The sequence below is a fragment of the Nerophis lumbriciformis genome, linkage group LG11 (assembly GCF_033978685.3).
Source record: "Nerophis lumbriciformis linkage group LG11, RoL_Nlum_v2.1, whole genome shotgun sequence".
Lineage (NCBI taxonomy): Eukaryota > Metazoa > Chordata > Actinopteri > Syngnathiformes > Syngnathidae > Nerophis > Nerophis lumbriciformis.
The window spans coordinates 3,702,209-3,724,682 of NC_084558.2; the positions used below are offsets into that span (position 1 = coordinate 3,702,209).

Below are 22,474 nucleotides of genomic sequence, written 5' to 3' on the forward strand. Positions count from 1 at the left end.
GTTTTGTCATGAAGAATGATGTCTGGAGCACACGATAGTCTGATATGTTTGGGATCTCCACCGGCGAATAATCCTTTATAGCTCGACAAATCTTTTTTTTTTTTTTTTTGGATAAAGCATAAGGTTCTATTCCATTGTATAGTTGGATTTTTGCAGGAATATATAGGCCCCTTGTGTAATACAGCCATTTTAGCTCGGTTGACCACAAGTGGTTTTCACTTCCGGGACTGTCGGAATACAAGCAATACACGACTCGTACTAGACAGGTAACAATGCTAATGGGAGTCATTTATTCTGCCTATAAAACCCTTTTAAAAATCCGCCATTTTCTACTTTCGTCGGTGTGTTGTCGGAGGGTGTAACAACACAAACAGGGACGGATTCAAGTTGCACCAGTGGCCCAAAGATGCCAAAGTGGCAAGAAATTGGACGAAATTTGTTCAAAATACGAGGGTGTGGGGAAAGCCGACGAATTGGTCAGTCGTTTGTTCCGCACACTTTACCGACAAAAGCTATGCTACGACAGAGATGGCAACCGTCCCTTATGCCACCGAAGATGATCAAGAGAAGAATATCGACCCTAGCTTCCCTGGCCTGCTGACATCAACTCCAAAACTGGACAGATCAGCTTTCAGGAAAAGAGAGCGGATGAGGGTATGTCTACAGAATATATTAATTGATGAAAACTTTATTCATTACTCGCGGTTTTACGTAAACTATTATACATAAACTGTGTTTACCAATAATTTAGCTTAAAAACATTTATTTTTTTCAATCATTCGAGTACATTCGGGTAGTCTTGTGTAATGCAGTATTTTGTGTCTATTTAGGTATGGTTAACCTGAGTGCTAAAATCGTGGAAAAATATATGTTCTTAGCGCGCCTGAAATGGGCTGTCTGCACTCTCAAAGTGCATGTTGTTGCCAAATGTATTTCATATGCTGTAAACCTAGTTCATAGTTGTTAGTTTCCTTTAATGCCAAACAAACACATACCAATCGCTGGTTAGAAGGCGATCGCCAAATTCGTCCTCGCTTTCTCCCGTGTCGCTGGCTGTCGTGTCGTTTTCGTCGGTTTCGCTTGCATACGGTTCAAACCGATATGGCTCAATAGCTTCAGTTTCTTCTTCAATTTGGTTTTGGCTACCTGCCTCCACACTACAACCATCCGTTTCAATACATGCGTAATCTGTTGAATCGCTTAAGCCGCTGAAATCCGAGTCTGAATCCGAGCTAATGTTGCTATAGCTTGCTGTTCTACCTGCCATGTTTGTTTGTATTGGCATCACTGTGTGACGTCACAGGAAAATGGACGGGTGTATATAACGATGGTTAAAATCAGGCACTTTGAAGCTTTTTTTTAGGGATATTGCGAGATGGGTAAAATTTTGAAAAAAACTTTGAAAAATAAAATAAGCCACTGGGAACTGATTTTTAATGGTTTTAACCCTTCTGAAATTGTGATAATGTTCCCCTTTAACCTTGCAGTGCCCACTGGGACTTGTTACTAGCAGTGGAGTCATTTATTCTGCCTATAAAAACCTTTTAAAAACATCCAAAAACCGCCACAAATACTCCATTTATATGTGCTGACTTACATATAAACAAATATTAGCGACATTGTTATTATAAGAGATAACACAGAGGAACTACTTTTAGCGGCGCCATGATCACAGAGAAGTAAATAGCTATTGAGCCGGTGAGCTGCTGCATCGCCTCAAAGTTGGCAAACGTTATTAGTAGTAGTTATTATAAATCATGCCTCTCACACTTGTTTAGGAGATGGTTGAGTCCATTAGCAGAGAAATTGGTCAACTTTGAAATTCAATTTAGACCCGACTATGAAGACACTGTAATACACTGTTTTTTTAAACTCAGTAGTGAGGATTATATTTTGATTAATTCATCATCTAAATAGGGAACACAAGTCTCGTGCTGAAAGATATAAACATCCCATCAGACGCTATCCACTGAGAGCAGACATTGTATAGTAACTGATTGTTTTACTATGCTCGTAGTTTGTATTTCTTTTTCAGCACTTGATGCTACATGATGCGTAGTGTTTTGCTAGACCTGGATCTACTTATCACTTAGCGGCTAAAACTTGTAGCTTATCCTCAATATATTCAGGCTCAAATATATGACATTCTGAATCATCATTTGTCTGCCATGATTAGTGTTAGTTGGTGAGGGGAAATAGAAAATGCATTCTTTGAAATCAATGCTCCACCGCGATGCTTAAAATGACCAAAATATATAAAAAAACCATTTACTTATATTTTTACAGCACGCATAGTATAGAACATGTTTATGGAGGTTTTTAAATGTTTTTACAGGGCTTTATAGGCAGAATCGATCGGACCTCCATTACCTACATTATTAGCTACCTCTTGCTAGCTTTTATTTACAATATAGAATGCATATAAAAAAGAAAAACATTCTGTATGCAGTTCCCCTTAAAACGTTTGTTTTAGAAGTTTTTTGTGAATTCAGAGCCAGTAAATATAGCATAATATAAAAACAATAATAAGTATTCAACCCAATAGACATAATTGTGGTGTGGAATATTTGAGGTACAGTTGTCCCTTGTTTAGCGTGGCTAATCGGTTCCAGGCCTGACCGTAGTAATAATGAATTGAATATTTCAATAGTTAGAGAATAAAAACTGTTTAGTATCGTCGAAATATGTTTAACATAATGATAGCCATTTAACATTAAATAACACCCTTGTAGTCATATTTGTGGACCACCACGCATATTTAATGAGCCGGATGTGACGTCATGTAAATCCAAGAATGACCTTAAGATCTTTAGTGTACATATTCATTTTTTTTCTGCACAATCCACATGTCCACACAAGAGGACGGAAGGAATGCAGGACACGCCCCACTCATAAAGTGTGGTTTTGTTTGAGGGGGAAAAAGGGATCTTGGCTATGAAAAAATATATATACCAGGTGTTGTTTTCTACTAATGAGCCCACTCTAATGCTTGAGGAGGCAAGACTGGTTAGCGGGTATTGGTAAGGATGCATTCCCATAAGAGTACGGTTAAGAAGCACATGTTGAACAGCAACAACAAGTCCTTTTAGTCCATATCTCATAGGAAAACCTCCAGGCATCCACGGGATGTTGCAGCAAGCTCTGCAGAGACCTTGACAAAAAGAGGAGGATGCAGTTTAATGAATCCAGGTCCTGACACATTCTTCCTGAGGGAACAAAGTAGAGAATGGAAAACAAAGCAAGTGCTCAGAAAGCAATGGGAAATAAAATTGGTGGTGGACAGTTTTAGAGAGATTTAGTTTAGCTATGGGATTTAAGACGTCTGAATGGAAATATTAATATAACACAGAATGTGGTTGGATAAAGTCAACCTGGCAATTTAGCTGCTTTGGCGATGGCATCAGAGCTGTAACGCAGGTGCTTTTTGTGGCCCTAAACAATCATTTTCAACAATAACAGTCAATTGGAAAAAAATCAGATTTGGGCCACTTTGGCCTGCACTGTAAACGTAGTCATTGTACGTTTTTTTGGCTCTAGCTATGCCAGCTATACCAGTTCCTACTTTGCGGAAATTAATTTACCACGGCCAGGCAAGGAACCAATTAACAGCGATACACCAGGGTTGACTGAATTACTCTTGGCAATCAGCTATGGGATAATAAGAGTACAGTTCAAATATGTTTACAATTAGATATTAAGAAATAATGTACCGTATTATTAATATTTAACGTGTACAGATTTGTATTTACTTTGAATAATCACCAGTGAACAACAAACAAAAAGACTACATTGACATCTACAATTCAGTTCAATCCAATATGTTCAATAGTCATGTTTATATTTCAGAAAATATCCAAAAATGTATACAAAAAATAGGTTGATAGGTCGATAACTCAGATTTTGGGGACGGCGTGGCGCAGTTGGGAGAGTGGCCATGCCAGCAACCTGAGGGTTCCTGGTTTGATCCCCAGCTTATAACAACCTAGTCACGTCCGTTGTGTCCTTGAGCAAGACACTTTACCCTTGCTCCTGATGGGTCGGGGTTAATGCCTTGCATGGCAGCTCCCGCCATCAGTGTGTAAAAGTGTGTGTGAATGGGTGAATGTGGAAATAGTGTCAAAGCGCTTTGAGTACCTTGAAGGTAGAAAAGCGCGATACAAGTATAACCCATTTACCATATCTCCAAGGGGGAAAGAAAAGTGTTCAATATCTCCAATTCCAAACTGCTACCTTGCTTCCGTATTAATTGAAAAAGTAACCAAAACACAATAAATGGGCAAAAACACTGTAAAAGCAAATGTTTGTAGTCACGATATCTTTAGGGGTGTCATGTCTGTGTAATCATGTTTTGTTTTGTTTAGTTATTGGACTCTTTAGTTTCTGGCTTTTCACTCCTTTGTCTTGTTTCCATGGTTACCCATTAGTTACACCTGTTCCACGTTTGGACTCATTGTGCACTCTTGTTTGTCACCATAGCAACCCATTAGTTTTGACCTGCCCTCACGACTCACGCACCTGTCTTTAATCATGTCACTATTATTTAAACCCATTGTTGCCAGGAAGACTCCCTGGCGACATCATACCCCTGTCACACTCTGTTTACCTCTGCGTACTTCATGCCCTGTCCAAGTAAGTTTTTTTTGATTCATGCCACAGTTAGCGACTTTTGTTCATGTCCTTAGTTTTTTGCCCAAGTGCAAGTATTGGTTTCATTTGTCAAGTTTGTACTTCCGCCTTTTTGTTATAGTAAAATTAAATATGTCTTCACCTTCACGCCATGTCTGGTCCAAATGTTCATTTGCACCACGGGAGAACTAACCACGCCATAGTCCAAGTCTTGACAAGGGGAAAGATTTGGCTACAAAATAAAAGTGATTTTGAAATACGGCCGTAAATCTGTCACCACGACGGCGTTTAAAGCACTGCTAAATTAGCAGATACCTCTCAGGGTTTTTGAATCAACACGGCCACAATGATGCTAAACTGATCCAAAACTATTAAAAAAGACATGTTGACTCACCACTGAATAAAAGTTCAGCAAAGACAAAGTATAATTGTATCCACTAAGGTAGTACAGTGGTTGTGGCCCTGAACAACCGCATTGCATGTTTTTGCCAGGGGCCGGCCCTGAATGTGTGGGTATTCAAAAGAGCTGTGGAGTTTAAATCACTGTCCTCGCCCTGTTGTGTTGAAGTCAATGGTTGCTACCCCACAAGTACCAAATTGACCCGAATATCGAAAACCATCCATCCATCAATATTCTACAGCTTGTCCCTTTCGAATTGCGAGGGGTTCTGGAGCCTATCTCAGCTGCATTCGGGCGGTAGGCGGGGTACACCCTGGACAAGTCGCCACCTCATCGGAGGGCCAACACAGATAGACAACATTCACACACAAGGGCCAATTTAGTATTGCCAATCAGCCTATCCCAAGGTGCATGTTTATTGGAGGTGGGAGGAAGTCAGAGTACCCAACCAACTATCTGAAAACATATGTCGTCTTACTGTATAATCGAGGTGTAGAGATTTATACATGCAGGCATTCCATTTTCATATTTACTTGTCATTTCTGCTGTCATTTTAATGCAGGTGTTTTACTGTTACACAATTCTAGCAGAATCCCATTGCACGGTGTCCTGTGTAAAACCCACAGGTACCGTATTTTTCGGAGTATAAGTCGCACCTGCCGAAAATGCATAATAAAGAAGGAAAAAAACATATACAAGTCGCACTGGAGTATAAGTCGCATTTTTGGGGGAAATGTATTTGACGAAACCCAACACCAAGAATAGACATTTGAAAGGCAATTTAAAATAAATAAAGAATAGTGAACAACAGGCTGAATAAGTGTACGTTATATGAGGCATAAATAACCAACTGGTATGTTAACGTAACATATTATGGTAAGAGTCATTCAAATAACTATAACATATAGAACATGCTATACGTTTACCAAACAATCTGTCACTCCTAATCGCTAAATTCCATGAAATCTTATACTCTTACGTGAATGAGCTAAATAATATTATTTGATATTTTACGCTAATGTGTTAATAATTTCACACATAAGTCGCTCCTGAGTATAAGTCGCACCCCCGGCCAAACTATGAAAAAAACTGCGGCTTATAGTCCGAAAAATACGGTAAATAAATGCCACATCTACTTCTCTGTGGGAACGCTGTGTGGGAAGTGGCCGCGGTGACATACCAGTATGGAATGTCTACAGTTACGTTATGTTGCATGACATGCATCTGGGTCATGTGACCGACCAACAAGCGCAGTTATCTTCGACGTGGTGTAAATGAAGCGCTGGCCTCTGGCCAAACAACAGGGCGGGGAGGAGGAGGGGGTCGTGTCACAGTTTTGAAGCCACCCTCATACAACAATCAGCCACATACTGAGGGGGGCCAATGTGTTTCGCATTAAAAAGCAATCACTATGCACTTACAAAGGTTTAAGTAACAGCCCTTGCTCGGTTTTAATCACAATTATAGCGTCGGAACACTTCATCCTGTTGAAATGTGACTCTGCAAATAGAGCGCTTCAAAGGGTGTTTGTTAAAAAAATCCCCTTCAATCGCATGACTCACCTCTTTCCTTGCTTGGAGAAAAGGAGGAAAACGAGGTTACAGTGACTGAGGAAGGAAGGAAGAAAGTACTCAGGGTGGAGGAGGACACGAAAGAAGGGGAATGAGGATGAAAAGGGTGTGTGTGGTGGATGAAGAGAATGGGCCTTTGTGGGGGTGGATGTGATGGCTTTGTGGGGCATATGTCTCCAGGGTGCCATGCGGGGTATTAGAGGGGCACAGTGTGGACACGATCTACTGCCTGAGAAGAGGTACAAACTGGTCCTAATCCACCCCTGCATCGCTCCATAGTCACACACAGACATGAACTCCCTCAAATCCTTTTTACCAGAACTCCCGCAGACTGAAGCCAGTCAGCCATAAGCCAGTTGACATAACAACCCCCACGGTTACTCAGGCCTGTGCTCTGCTTTGCCTTAGTAAGTGACACTGTAAAAGCACTGCTGACCTGCTTTTTGCGTTGAGCCGTCATTGTCACCAGCGCAAAGACGGTGTGCTGGATGCTCTATCTAGCACGGCCGTTGTACAGAACTGTAAATGCTTATATACACAGGCCAGCTGCCCCGTGCCTGTTGTTGGAGTGTATTAGGGTCAGGCTTTTATTATGGGGAGGGCCGTTATTTGTACAAATGCACTTTTACACACGGTTACACTTAACACACCTGCGCATTGAACATTGTGGACATTATAAAACATGTTCAATCACAATATAAATATATAATTTAAAATTACACACTCAGTCATGGTCAAAAGTTTACATACACTTGTAAAGAACATAATGTCATGACCACAGAACTTTCCCCCAGAAGGTCTTATCTTTGTTGAGCTGTTTGGCCACAATACCCAGCAATATGTTTGGAGGAGAAAAGGTGAGGCCTTTAATCCCAGGAACACCAAACCTACCGTCAAGCATGGTGGTGGTAGTATTATGCTCTGGGCCTGTTTTGCTGCCAATGGAACAGGTGCTTTACAGAGAGTAAATGGGACAATGAAAAAAAGAGCATTACCTCCCAATTCTTCAGGACAACCTAAAATCATCAGCCCGGAGGTTGGGTCTTGGGCACAGTTGAGTGTTCCAACAGGACAATGACCCCAAACACACGTCAAAAGTGGTAAAGGAATGGCTAAATCAGGCTAGAATTAAGGTTTTAGAATGGCCGTCCCAAAGTCCTGACTTAAACGTGTGGACAATGCTGAAGAAACAAGTCCATGTCAGAAAACCAACACATTTAGCTGAACTGCACCAATTTTGTCAAGAGAAGTGGTCAAAAACTAAACCAGAAGCTTGTGGATGGCTACCAAAAGCACCTTATTTCCATGAAACTTGCCAAGAGACATGTAATCAAATACTAACATTGCTGTATGTATACTTTTGACCCAGCACATTTGGTCACATTTTCAGTAGACCCATAATAATTTCATAAAAGAACCAAACTTCATGAATGTTGTTTGTAACAAACAAGTATGTGATCCAATCACTCTATCACAAAAAAATAAGAGTTGTAGAAAATGATTGGAAACTCAAGACAGCCATGCCATTATGTTCTTTACAAGTGTATGTCAACTTTTGACCACAATTGTATATAAATCCATTACAGTGCGGGATGGGTTAGATGCAAAACACTATCTCCACACCTCCCCCTGTTTGGCATATTTTAGCTGCTTAATATTTCTGATTGATTACAAAACTTTAAGGAGGTTGTCAGGGAAAGAAACAAGGTAGGAGTCGAACATTCACATAATCTTAATATGCAACGGTTTATCGTACATACTTCATATTGCATTGTCGTCAGGGTCTGATGTGGAGGCGGGGTTTGTTAAAGGTGAAGTAGTTGAAGTAACGTGTTGTTCAGTCTGTCACAGCTTGCTTTCATCAATGCAAACTGAAGTGTTATTTTTGTACAAATGATTGTTGTTACGTCACAATCTACGCTTTGCTGTGTGGCGAAAATGTGTGTATTTGTGAATGCGTGTCTGTGTGTGTGTATAACAGCCTATTGGTGATTACCCTCAAAAATATGGCTTACTGCAGGTTGTACTGCATTCTTACAAGTTTGGAAAGTTTTCCTCTGTAATTTGGTATTAAATGAATATGCAAACTTAAAGCTGAAAACTGAAGTCAGTTTAGTGATTTAGATATCACATTTCTTTAGATACTATTTAACTACATTACACATACAGTATATTTAATATCTATATAAGTACACTAACTTAAAAGGGAACTGCACTTTTTGGGGGGAATTTTGTCTATCGTTCACAATTATAATGAGAAAGACGTCTTTTTTTTTAGGATTTTAATAATGATAAAACACACTTGGAAGATGCGGCTAATGTGAGTCATGATTGTAGCCTTCAAAACCCTCTAAAACAACTTCAAAACTCTCCATAATCATTTTATATACACAATGCAAGTACATATATAATTTACTAACAGACACGTTCATAACAATTTGTAATATGTTCAATATTTACCGTAATTTTGTCATTTTATGCATGACCAGAATGTCTTTCCTTAGCGCATTTTCCATAACAGCACACTTCCGACTTTCGGCTACAAATGTGTGTTCCTACTTCCGGAAATAAACACCAGTGGGTTCTAATTATGGCAGACTTGGAAACAGACAATGAAGACGACTATTTTTGGACAAATGAAGATTCACAACCTTATCTTTTTGAACCTGAATATACAGTGAATGAACTGCTGGTTATAGAAGCAAGCACGAAGAGAGGGTGAAATGTTGCAGCAGACGGAAACCAAAAGAGTGAGGTCGGCGTGACTTGACGCTGTAAATGTGGAACTTGGAGCCATGCTATTTTGACATAAATGGAGTGCTTACACAAAATAAACCAGAAAAAACATCCCCAGCTGGATCAAAGAGACTACTGTCCATCGAGTAAGTCACTAAAATATTGATCATGATACACACAGCACATCAGGCTTGTTATTACAACTACAGTACATACACTGTCGAGCTAGCTGTGTACAAACAAAACATGAAATGTGGGCTTATACTTTACAGATACTGTAATATGATTGTTCATGTTTTTCAGTCAGTACAGATTGGTGTCCTATTGCATTGTGTTATGCATTGCAAATTCAAACGCGGACGTAGAAGCCAGCTGATCTCTTGCCGTAGTTAGCTTTTACAGCTAATACCAAAGCATACTGATGTATGACTCTACAGCTTGATTATTATACAGGTTAAATGAAGTATTGTTGGCGTTTTTGAATGCATTTTTTAAGTGATTTAGAGGTACAATTGATTGCTCCCATTAGCTGCATTGCTAGCCACTTAGAACGAGACGATTTTGCATGTTAGACTGCAAAAAAAAATAATGTTGTCCTTTTGTCTCATAAGGATTGTGAACGATAGGCAAAATTCCCCAAAAAGTGCAGTTCCCCTTTAAGTACTGTATAAATATATATATTGTATATACATTGTGATTGTGTGTGTGCATATATATATTTATTATGAATATATATGTATATTGAAAACTATATATATATATATATATATATATATATATATACCGTATTTTTTGGACTATAAGTCGCAGTTTTTTTTCATAGTTTGGCCGGGCTCCAGTGTTTTTTTCCTTCTTTATTATGCATTTTTGGCAGGTGCGACTTATACTCCGGTGCGACTTACACTCCGAAAAATACGGTATATATATATATACATATATATATATACTATAATATATGTGTGTGTATATATAGTGTTACTTTACATGCAGTCGGCTTTTGGCCCCCAGTCAATTTTTTTTTTAGCCCAATGCGGACCTCGAGTCAAAAAGTTTAGACACCCCTAATATTTACAAACCGGCACCTGCACCAGCCTTATCATAAGGGTCGGGGAAACACTTAATATGTACAGTGGAACCTCGATTAAAGTGTTTTTTCAGCCTTTTTACAACATTTTTGTAGTTTTGCTAGCTCAATAAGAGTCCAAAGAAAGCAATGGACAAATATTAGTTGGAAACATTCAGGGGGTATACTTGCACACAGGTATAGTGAAGAGAAAATATGTATTTAGTTGAGGTGTGGTGTTTATTTTTCTAAGTAGACAACACACCCGGCAATTATCGAGGTATGGCGTCTCTCTATCTGTGACATATAGTGATTCAAACCCAATAGAGCTGCAAGTCGTATTTGCACAGAGGAGCCATGTGCGTTTTCCTCTATTTTTACACAGACTGGCTTCTTTGTCCTCCACTTCCGGCCTACTGTTTGCTGTATTCAAAGAAGCCATTAAATGTGTTGTACGCGGAAAGAGCACACACACGCGCGCACACACACACATAGAGAGAAACAAACACACACAAGTGAAGAATCGTGACAAAAACACGGAAATACACATGGTGGCTTTTAAAACAAGGTTGAAAGCCTGGAGAATGGAGTATATGAGCGGGAAGGGTGGGGTTTATCTCACTGGGCGATCATACTGTACGTCCACACACACACACACACACACACACACACACACACACACGCTCACACACACACACACACACACACACACACACACACACACACAATGGTCCAGTAACCTTTTCAAAAACACAGGCTTTTTACTGGACAGATGTAGTGACCACAGCTAAACCATTACCCACCCACTGGTCGCTACCCATTGGGAGAAACACTGCTTTGCTTCGCTTCGACAACTTTTTGAATAAATTCAAGCGTCTAATGATGGATATGGTGACAGACATTTGTCCGTACAAGACGAGCACACTCAGACAAGGAATAATAAGCTTAAGAGGCTTTGTTTAAAGCTTTCCTACTAGCTGTATGCCTTCATTATTTACTTGACTAGTTTGTCAACCTACCTAAATAATTGACTTTACCTATTTTAAACGGCATATTTTCCAAACAGTGCCTGGAACAACCAATAGAATTACATTAACAGTTACTAAAATGCAGAGAATAATAACTTTGCCACACCTAGTGTGTGTGTGACAATCATTGGTACTTTAACTTTTTAATATGTACCAGGTATGCTTAAATAGTGAATGAAAGTGTTCAAAGAAATACAATAAATACAATAATTTACGGAATAAGAAGTGTTGAAAGACATACAATAAATCTAATTATTATTTTTTGAATACACTGAATTCAAATAAATACATAAAAACTAAATAATTGAGCAGGTGAGCGAGTGTGCTTTTAATTTTCAAAATATTTGGAGCATTCTTATGTGATTTTGTTATGATACCCGGCGAGGAGCAATCATGTTACAGTCCTTTTATGGCGCGGATAATTTACATTAAATAAAAATATTACAAATAAATGAATAAATACAGGATTAAAAAAACGACAAACATTGTATAATGTATCAATGAACACACGATATAGATTTATCAAAAACGTATTAAATACTGAAGGAAAGCCAAATAGAGAGCACACTCTAAAATAAATGTTGTGATAAGTTAAAGAAACGTAAGCAATATAAGAAGCTGAAGGACAGTTTGAGAGGGTATGACTAAGTACCACCTCAGCTTAATGAAGCAACAAAGGAGTTTGTGAAGTCTAATATGTCTGTTTATTTACATGGCAACAATGTAAAAAAAACATATAGTACCACTCCCTCATATAATCATTAGCTTGAATTGAATGAATGACGCTGAACTCTGCGGTGTTCAAACCAGTCACGTTTTTACCCAGGTAATGAAAGTGTGTTGGAGAAATGTCACGATGTGGGCTTTCTCTCAGATGTCTGGTGTCCATGGTGCAGAGCAAGATATCACCTAGCCGGATGGAATGCTACCAAGCAGGTGATGGGAGGATGGGTTCAGGCTTATAGATGGGAGCATTAACAGTAGTGGTGGTATTAACCACTTAATGGTCGACGGTACAGACGACACATTTGACATAAAAGCATAAATAAAACATAAATCTCGATGCAGAACTATCCCAATCATGTTTACAGCAATGCAGGTGGGAGCAGAAAGACTAAGTCAATTAAAAAAACTCTGGCTTTGAAGTTAAGATCGAAAACATTCATGCAAGGCTTTAATGTAAATATGATGCATGGGGATGATTATGGGCGCTAATGATGTGAGCAGTGCCTACAATAATGGTTAAAGCCGTCCAATTCACTTTTGCTGTGACGACCAAATAAAGTCTGAGGGTGTTCTCACACTGGGTCATTCGTAGGCCTTGTGCCATCACTTCTACATCATTTATTTAACTTTGTATTGTGCAAGGTGTCAGCTGTCTTTAATTACTTGTGAGAGGAGCAACTGCAATAATCAGGATTCCACAGGGTTTTTTTTTGTGATTGTTGTTGCCTAAAATGCCTGAATTTGCAGCAGCCTTTTCAGAAAGTTGCGGCAATAGCTGCGATGTTTTGAGGCATGTTTTTAATGCAGTAACATTGACTGAACTTGGGATTTCAATGATTTTTTAAAGTGTTTCATGTAACCTTAGCATCATGATGGCAACACAATTTGGAAAACAATTACTGTATTGATGTTTTACTTATTTTATATAGAGACGATGAGAGATTTTCTTCACATATCATCATATCGGTCATGTAAATGAAAATAAATACTAGATACATATATAAACACACGTAAACTAGTAGGTCATGACCCCAGTGTGTTGCTAAATGTTTATTCACTACATTACCCAGAAGGCTTGGCACCGTAGACAGGAACCGAAAGTAGGTCTAAGGCAGGGGTCCCCAACCTTTTTGTAGCTGCGGACCGGTCAACGCTTGAAAATTTGTCCCACGAACCGGGGGCGGGGGGTTTATGGTATTTTTTATTTTTTTGTCATAAAGAAATAGAATCATGTGTGCTTACGGACTGTATCCCTGTAGACTGTATTGATCTACTGTATATTGATATATAGTGTTTTTTATGTTGATTTAATAAAACAATATATATATTTTTTTTTTTTTGTTAATTTCTTGTGTGGCCCGGTACCAATGGGGACCACTGGTCTAAAGTATGCGGGATGAGTCGAGGACGACACTTGTGTCAATTAAGGACTAAAGAGTAAATACATTGTCTATCTCTCCGACCTCCTTCAGCCTTACTGCCCCACACGATCCTTAAGATCAGCCGATCAGCTGCTGTTGACGGTCCCTGACACAAGGCTGAAGCTTAGAGGTGACAGAGCTTTCGCCGCTGCTGCTCCCAAGCTCTGGAACGACCTACCTCTGAGTATTAGACAAGCCTCCTCTCTTCCTGTTTTTAAATCTCTCTTAAAAACATACTTTTATTCCATAGCTTTTAACACTGAGTGATATCCATCCTGCAATGTCGCCCCATAATACACATGCTGTGAACCTGTTTTTATGTTTTTATGTATTCTATTTTATTTATTTATTTTTTTATCGTGTTTTGTTTGTGTTGTGTTGTGTTTGCTCGGTACTCGTATTACCTTTTAACCTGCCCATTGTACAGCACTTTGGCTACCCCTGTGGTAAATTTTAAATGTGCTATATAAATAAAGTTGATTTGATTTGATTTGATTTGATTGTTACACGTTGTTGTTCCTGCTTCATCTACACAAAAAGTGTAGTATGGAAGTATTATTGTGGCAATATTATTTGCAAACGCGTATTTCAAACTGTGCGTGCGTAATCCAAATTACGTGTCTGTGTACTAATAATGTGTGTGTCTATATACAGTATGTGTGTGTGTGTTTTAAGTTGTCCGTCCGTATTATTTGTCTGTGTGTAAAAAAAATATCTCCCTGCCCGTATTATGATTTGTCTGTGTGTAAAAAATATCTGTCTGTCCGTATTTCGATCGACATGTGTGCACAAAATACAAAAATAATTCTGACCATCAAGTTACTGCTAAAACATGAACTTTTATTTACAGCAAATGATGATAAATCCATTGTTCTTGGCTTCAACGCCAACACAAGTGTACTGGCTGCAAAGCGTCGACTAGTGGTGCGTATAAGGAAAGGCAAGGGGGAGTTACAGACAAATCATTTTACACGTTCAAATCGCTGTACAGACAGACAAGTCGTACATGCAGAAGTGTTGCAGAAGTCACGGGTAAAAAGACAGTCAATGAAGGTTGCTGGTTAACACACATCTAAATTCGCACACAAACATATTTTTTACACACCCTGATCAAAATACGGACGGACAGATGTTTTTTTACACACAGATAAATCATAATAGGGAAAGACAAATTAGAACACACACATGCGGATCTGATTAGACACACACAGATTTATATACAGACCTGCACATTAGTACACACACATTACAAACGCACAAATTGAAATACATGTTTGCAAATAATTTTTCTACAATAATACTTCCATAAATTAGACAGTAGACGTGCGCTTTTAAGCACCGCTTAGAAACACATTTGATTGGTGAAAATGATGCTGACTAGCAGTGTTGGGACTAACGCGTTACTATAACGCCGTTACTATCGGCGGTAAATAGTAATCTAACGCGTTATTTTTTATATTCAGTAACTCAGTTACCGTTACTACATGATGCGTTACTGCGTTATTTTTATGTAGTATCGGCTAGAAACTGAGAAGATCTGAGTGTTCAGCGCTGCGGAAGAGGCAACAAGAAAGAGGCGCGCCACGCGCTGTCTGTGTGTACTTGTGTTTGTGTGTGTGTGTGTGTGTGTGTGTGTGTGTGTGTGTGTGTGTGTGTGTGTGTGTGGGAGGGGGCGTGTCTGTGTCTACTAACAAGACGTCATGGCGAACCACGAAGCCGAGTTTCTTAAAATGGAGATATTTTCAGTACGTTTCTTTTATCGACCACAAAGAAAAGAACATTTTAGTTGAATGTAAGTTGTCTAGGATCAAAGATCCTATTCTCGCAATTCAAATATGCTGAAACAGCTACAAAAACAACATGCTTCGACGAAGCTAGTAAAGAGACACACACTTCACCTCCACCTCCAAAAGCGGCTGGATTTTAACGAGGCACTGCACACTGAAGGTACACACACTCTGTCAATTCTCTTATATACTCTTTCATTCTACACTTCTAGAGTGTTTGATTATCACATCACTCTAAATGTTTAGACTATAAAGTTCACAAACCTAAAGAGGGATACTAGTGGGCCAGGCTAATATTTCCTTTTCTCTAAACTAAGTGGGGAAATGTGTAGAGTGTTCTGGGCTTCAGACATGATTTTATTTCAGAATTCCTTGAGATAAAAAAAACGCCTGGTTAGGCTTTATGTATGTAGTGTGCCTTTCTTGGTTTACAGCTATGTTGTTATTATGCTGTTTGTTACTTATGTATGTTATGTTGCAGCTATTTAAAATAGTTTTGTCAATTTGTTCTGGTCTGAAACAAATTGGCCCTTTGGAACATATCTTTGTCTTTGTGTGTTGTATGTAGAGCACATTGCTTAGCAGAGTTCAGTAATGCAAATGCATGTCAAGTTGATCAACAGATTGTATTATTCTCCAGTGCAATAACAGTACTGAAATGAAGGCTAAAAGGGCATTAAATGGGGCCTTAAAAAAATTAAAATATATATATAAGTAACTAAATAGTTACTTTTCACAGTAACGCATTACTTTTTGGTTTAAGTAACTGAGTTAGTAACTGAGTTACTTTTGAAATAAAGTAACTAGTAACTGTAACTAGTTTCTGGTTTTCAGTAACTAACCCAACACTGCTGACTAGCCAATATATGTGGGGACAAAGTAGCAAGGTCACACATAATCTGCAGGGACAGGGTACAGTTTTTTCCAATTGCTTACACACTAAATTTTACATTTTCACACAGTTAAAGTCTACACACAGTAAGCAAAACCACTGTGCAAATTTGCCTATTATTAGGCATAGACTCTGTTTCATAGTTTTTGCAAAATATTACACACAATGCTTTACACATTAGACGGGCAGGTGATGATTAGAATCAGGAACTGAGGCTTTTGAGTACGTGCTTTCATAGAGTTGCTGATGCCTAAGTCTGCACATGTAGCCTATACTCTATGCTGTCATTTTTAATTATCTCCAGATTTTTTTTCAAATCTTTTTATTTGTCTCAGATTTTAATTTGTACTGCATGTCATTGTTGACTACTGTGATATGTTACTTTACCTGACTGTGGTAAAAATAAATTATTGCAGTTTGCAGCATCATTGTTGAGCAATTCTTGAAAAGATTACAGGATATTTAGACTTAGATTTAGACTTCCTTTTTATTGTCATTCAAATTTGAACTTTACAGCACAGATAAGAACAAAATTTCGTTACATAAGCTCATGGTAGTGCAGGATAAAAAAGCAATAAGGTGCATATATAAATAAATAAATATATATAAATAATATATAAATATATATATATATATATATATATATATATATATATATATATATATAAATTAAATAAATATATATAAATATATATAAATAAATAAATAGATTACTGTACAGATAAATATATTGCACTTTTTCACATGCGTCCACGTTTATGGATGTATGTTATATTGTCTTTTTTATTCCAGCGAGTTAATCCATTTTGGGGGGAGTTGAGGAGATAATTTAATTATGATGCGTTCAAGAGGCTTACGGCTTGAGGGAAGAAGCTGTTACAGAACCTGGAGGTTCTGCTTCGGAACCTCTTTTTTTTTTTCTTTTTTTTTTTAAATGTATTTTTACGTATAGGCCCACTTCAAAGTAAACAATGACGATTGCTATGGATTTGTCAATATATTTTGTCAAGTTACAGTAATCATTCATCATCACATATGCTAAAAAGGTCAGGCAAAAAGCACCAAACGTGATTTCCAATAGTAAAATAGGGTTTTTTACAAATGTGTTTTGTATTTATCACTGTTCTGGGTAACTCACTTCAATAGTGTCTTATCATTTGAAGTCTGTGTGAGTGAGATGAAAATAAAATAGCATTTTTACAAATGCTTGCTTTATTTTGATGAATGGGCATATGTTTTGACCGAAGTGTGTCATTTTGCAAATAATCTAGGAATTAAGAAAATTGAATATGGTGTTTGGAAAAGTGCGTATATCTTTTGAAAAATGACACACAGTTAGTAAAATTGTGTGTAAGCAAATGGAAAAAACTGTACGTTTGCGTGAATTGGCGCAATTGTGAATTCCTGGAGGGACTGATTAATAAAACGACACATCTTCACTACACTCACACTCACACAAGTATTTTCAAACCTATTTCTGTCCTAACATATTTTGGTTATTATGTTGAACTGGTGAGGAGTGGTTGTGTTACCTTCTATGACTCCTCTTCTAACTTGAGCACAGAGAACTCGCACTAATGAAACATGCCAGATATATGGTCAGAAATGGGCCCTAACACGATACGATTGGACCAGTGTCCAGTCTGTGCTGAAAATGGAAGCGGCCTATTCTTGACAGCTGGTTAAAGTTTATAAATATGTCTTAGTGGAGGTCACTCTTTGGGAGACTCCACTGTCACATCTGCTCTTTACTGTCTAAATATTTGGACTTTTATGTCATGCAAACAACATCCAACATTTCAACTGGGCTGATCTGTTACATAACAGGTGAAGTGAAAGTGCAGAATTAAGAGGTCTACGGTACAATGATACACTTAAGCGCATGTGAAACTATTGCCAACCAACCAACTCATCGAGTCCCGTTCCATCGTGTTCTTCTTATTACTAAAAGTGCTTGTTGAAGTCAACATTGACATACATGTTCGGCCGTCATTTCAATGACAAAAAAGTCAGTTTATGTTGTGGTATTGTCAAAGTTCTTCCCATTATTGCCAATAGGAATCAGTACCAAATTCGATACTTTTATAGGTACCAACCAAATTTCATTGGTACTACCAAGTACCAATTCATATAAAATCAAACGGTACCAATTTTCGATGCCTGGGTTGCATGTGACATTATGTCTGGTTGCAGACTTGGCACTGGCTCATTATTCATAGCCAACAAGTAATGTTGCAATTTTCCATGCCAACATGCCCGGTAGAAAAACACAATCAAAATGAAGGCTCTACTTTTCAAGCTAGCTTGATGCTTGTTCATATTGAGTATGCCATACACAGTAAATGCTACAGTGCTAAATAGCATTATTGATTTTACATGGCAATTTCAATGTCTCTAAATTTGCCCAATAAAAATACAATTAAGATGCACATTATTAGAGGTGGGGGAAATAATTGATTTTTACATGCATCGCAATTCGGACATATAATCGATTTATTTATTGTAAATAAAGTAATGCAGAAATTTCTCAAATTTGGCTGACTGCAGTGAGCCACCTCATTAAAGGATCTGAGCAGCTCCTTATTTTAAGGCACTTATGGTCCAGTTTTGCACACATTTTCTTTAACTTAATAAATCAGGACTCCTCCTCCTCCTATCCAGGAGATCGCAAAAAGCCGCTGCCTGACCAGGGCTCAGAAAATCTGCAAAGACTCCTCCCACCCCCACCAAGGACTGTTTTCACTGCTGGACTCTAGAAAGAGGTTCCGCAGCCTCCGAAGCAGAACCTCCAGGTTTTGTAACAGCTTCTTCCCTCAGGCCGTAAGACTCTTGAACGCATCATAATTAAATTAAATTATCCCCTCAACTCCCCCCAAAAAGGATTAACTGGCTGGAATAAAAAAGACAATATAACATACATCCATAAACGTGGACGCATGTGAAAAAGTGCAATATATTTATCTGTACAGTAATCTATTTATTAATTTATATATATTTATTATTTATATATATTTATTTATTTATATATGCACCTTATTGCTTTTTTATCCTGCACTACCATGAGCTTCTGTAACGAAATTTCGTTCTTATCTGTGCTGTAAAGCTCACATTTGAATGACAATAAAAAGGAAGTCGAAGTCTAAGTCTAAATACATCCATCCATCCATTTTCTACCGCTTGTGCCTTTCCTGGAGCCTATCTCAGCTGCATTTGGGCGGAAGGCGGGGTACACCCTGGACAAGTCACCACCTCATCGCAGGGCCAACACAGATAGACAGACAACATTCACACTCACATTCACACACTAGGGCTGATTTAGTGTTGCCAATCAACCTATCCCCAGGTGCATGTCTTTGGAGGTGGGAGGAAGCCGGGGTACCCGGAAGGAACCCACGTAATCACAGGGAAAACATGCAAACTACACACAGAAAGACCCCAAGCCCGGGTATCGAACCCAGGACCTTCGTATTGTGAGGCACATGCACTAAACCAGGGGTGTCAAACTCAAATACAGAGTGGGCCAAAATTTAAAAGTGAACAAAGCCGCGGGCCAAGGTTGAACAAATTAACCTTTTAGAAGGGACCCAAACAAGTTTTGCATTGAATATTGAACAAGCAAGGCTTATATAACTTTATAGTGACATGCAAAATCAAGTTTCAAATAATAATAACAATAATAAAAAAATATCAATGGCATATCAAATAAAATGTAAATAAAAATTGAGTGCCTCTTTTCTATTTGCAGCCTTCTGAGGTAAATATCAAAATAAACTTTTTCCACAGGCTAATAATAAATTTGAAAATAAAATAACAATAATGAATGAATCAAACATTCAAGCCTTGAAGTAGCAAGAGAAAGTGCATGAATAAAACGTTAATTATTTGCTACACTGATTTGCTTTAACACTGAATTTGGAACAAGCAACGCTTATATAACTTAATAGTGCAAAATCAACTTTCAAAAAACAAATGAAAAAACATCAATGGTATATCAAATACAATTTAAATAAAAAATGGAATGCCTCTTTTCTATTTGCAGCCTTCTGAGGTCAACATTAACTTGGTGCGCGGGGGCGGGGTTTGGTGGTAGCGGGGGGTGTATATTGTAGCGTGCCGGAAGAGTTAGTGCTGCAAGGGGTTCTGCTGTATTTGTTCTGTTGTGTTTATGTTGTGTTACGGTGCGGGTGTTCTCCCGAAATGTGTTTGTCATTCTTGTTTGCTGTGGATTCACAGTGTGGTGCATATTTGTAACAGTGTTAAAGTATACGGCCACCCTCAGTGTGACCTGTATGTCTGTTGATCAAGTATGCATTGCATTCACTCATGAGTGTGTAGAAGCCGCATATATCATGTGACTGGGCCGGCACGCTGTTTGTATGGAGGAAAAGCGGACGTGATGACAGGTTGTAGAGGACGTTGAAGGTAGTGCCATTAAGGCACGCCCCCAATAATGTTGTCCGGGTGGAAATCGGGAGAAATTCGGGAGAATGGTTGCCCCGGTAGATTTTCAGGAGGGGCACTGAAATTCGGGAGGGTTGGCAAGTATGAGTATTAGCGGTGGATGCGGTGTTACAGTGGCACCCCTGCTGTATAATACCGGCGGGCCAGCTCTAATGTTAATATGATATTGCCTTAAGGGCCAAATAAAATTACACGGCGGGCCAAATTTGTCCCACGGGCCAGAGTTTGACACCCATGCACTAAACCCTGTACAACCGTGCTGCCTCAACTTAATAAATGTGGGAATTAATTATCTGCAAATTAATTGTTTTTTAAAAGTTGCAAGTGATAATCGCGTATTTCGTGAAACAAAAATAAATGTAAAACGGCCTCAATATACATAAATTAAAGATGCATCAATAATCGAATCGTGGCTCCTGAATCGTAATCGTAATCGAATCGTGAGGTGGCCAAAGATTCCCACCTCTACACATTAAAGTCAAACAGTAAGTACAATACTTACAGGCAAACACTTTGTAGGGCTCAACAAAAGACAAGACTGGCGCATTCAACTTACTACTTCTTGGCTACGGCAACATGCATGCTGAAATGTATGCATACTTGCAAATTAAGACTTAAAAGTGCAAGAAAACAAGCTATAACAATTAGACAGGACACATATTTTTGGAGCAGTGTCAAATATACAGAGATTACTTTTTATTATTAAACAAATTAACATCTATTACCACATTAAAACACACAAAAGTACTGAAAATTGGTACCGTTGAGTACCGTATCGATTCAAATGTGCAAAATACTCATCCCTACCTGCAAGAGGCAGGTACCAAAAGTTAGCTGAATAACAAAACAAAGGAAATCCTTACAAATGGGCATTGTATCCACAACATGTTCGTGCAGTGTTGACCAATGTGCGGCAATGCAAAACCAGCCCCAGCCCGAAATGAATGATAACACTCATGCAACGCAAGGTTTCTTTGTTTACCAAAAAAAAAAAGTGGCGCATAAGGGAAAGAGCCACTCCTGGCTTGTATTTGTTCTATGTGTGCTGCTCTGCACACCACTTGCGTGTGTCCCTGAGCTGTGTGCATTCACTACCTGCTAACAACCACACAAAAACAACATGACCAACTAGAACAAAAATGTACTGTCCTGAAAATGGGTCTCGATCAAGGAATGTGCCCACACTACATGTCTGCAACTGGTCTTGGGAGGCCAATTTACAGCTTCACAAAGTCAAATGTCCACTAAAATCATGCTCAAAGTAAAACACTGTGGATATCATTTTAAAGCAAAACTCATTAATATTTCAATAGAATCAGGACCTTAGAATTTGACCAACAAAGGAAAGATCTGAAAAAGGTTTGCGAGATGTTGGAAAACTTTCGTAGGGGACATGCTAGACAGAAAAATTCTAAAAACGCAACATAGACCTAACACCTATGTATATTACTCGGGGTGTCCCGATCCGATATTAATATTGGACATCAGTTCAATATCAGCAAAAAAACAAGTGTTGGATTATGACAGTTTTCATTTAAACTCTAAAATGAGCGCCGATACAAGCAGTCATGCAGCACCTTTACTTGTGCAAAGCTAAATGTCCTCCAATAAGCACTCAGGTCTTGTATTTCAGTGTAGTCATTTACAAAAGGTTAAGATGGTAGGTTGTAGGCTACTAGGAGCTAGCAGCTACACAACAGCTGAGCACACAAGGTATACATATGTAATGACTTTCCTTAATTGAACAATATTGCAGTATACAG

General features: G+C 38.5%; 1 protein-coding gene across 3 annotated transcripts in view; it reads right to left on the reverse strand.

The window, feature by feature from the left end:
• Window positions 1-22,474, reverse strand: part of svild (supervillin d) — a 114,933-nt gene that overhangs the window by 87,964 nt on the left and 4,495 nt on the right. The window lies entirely within an intron of this gene.